This window comes from Myotis davidii, unplaced genomic scaffold (assembly GCF_000327345.1).
Source record: "Myotis davidii unplaced genomic scaffold, ASM32734v1 scaffold1983, whole genome shotgun sequence".
Classification (NCBI taxonomy): domain Eukaryota; kingdom Metazoa; phylum Chordata; class Mammalia; order Chiroptera; family Vespertilionidae; genus Myotis; species Myotis davidii.
Genome location: NW_006293962.1, coordinates 213,984 through 214,406, shown reverse-complemented (window position 1 = coordinate 214,406; position 423 = coordinate 213,984).

The following is a 423-nucleotide window of genomic DNA, read 5'->3' as shown; positions in this document are numbered from 1 at the left end:
TGAGGGCTGGGTCCCTACCTCCCCTCACCCTCTGCTGTCACTCATTACCCGCAACAGTCGCCCAGGGGGCGGGCCCCGGAGAGGTGGGGTTGGGGGGAGGGTAATCTTGGCAGGCGCTTGCTGCATGGCGTAGGTAGGGACTGCTGAGGGGGGCGGACGCCGAGGGATTGAACACGAGTGGGAAGCGAAGAGACATGGGGAGGGGGAGGGGACCGGGAACCATTTGAATGAGAGGAGGGGATCACGGGTAGAGTGGGCTCCAGGAGGTAGGGCGGGCACGGGTGTGAGGGGGGCAGACTCTTGAACCAGGTAAGGGAAGCAGGTGAGTTTATCTGTTTTTTGTGGTTTAGTGTACTTGGCCCTTCGGCGGAAAGGGGGTGCCGCCTTTCCCGGGGGCGGGCTTCAAGGCTCCAGAGCCTATCT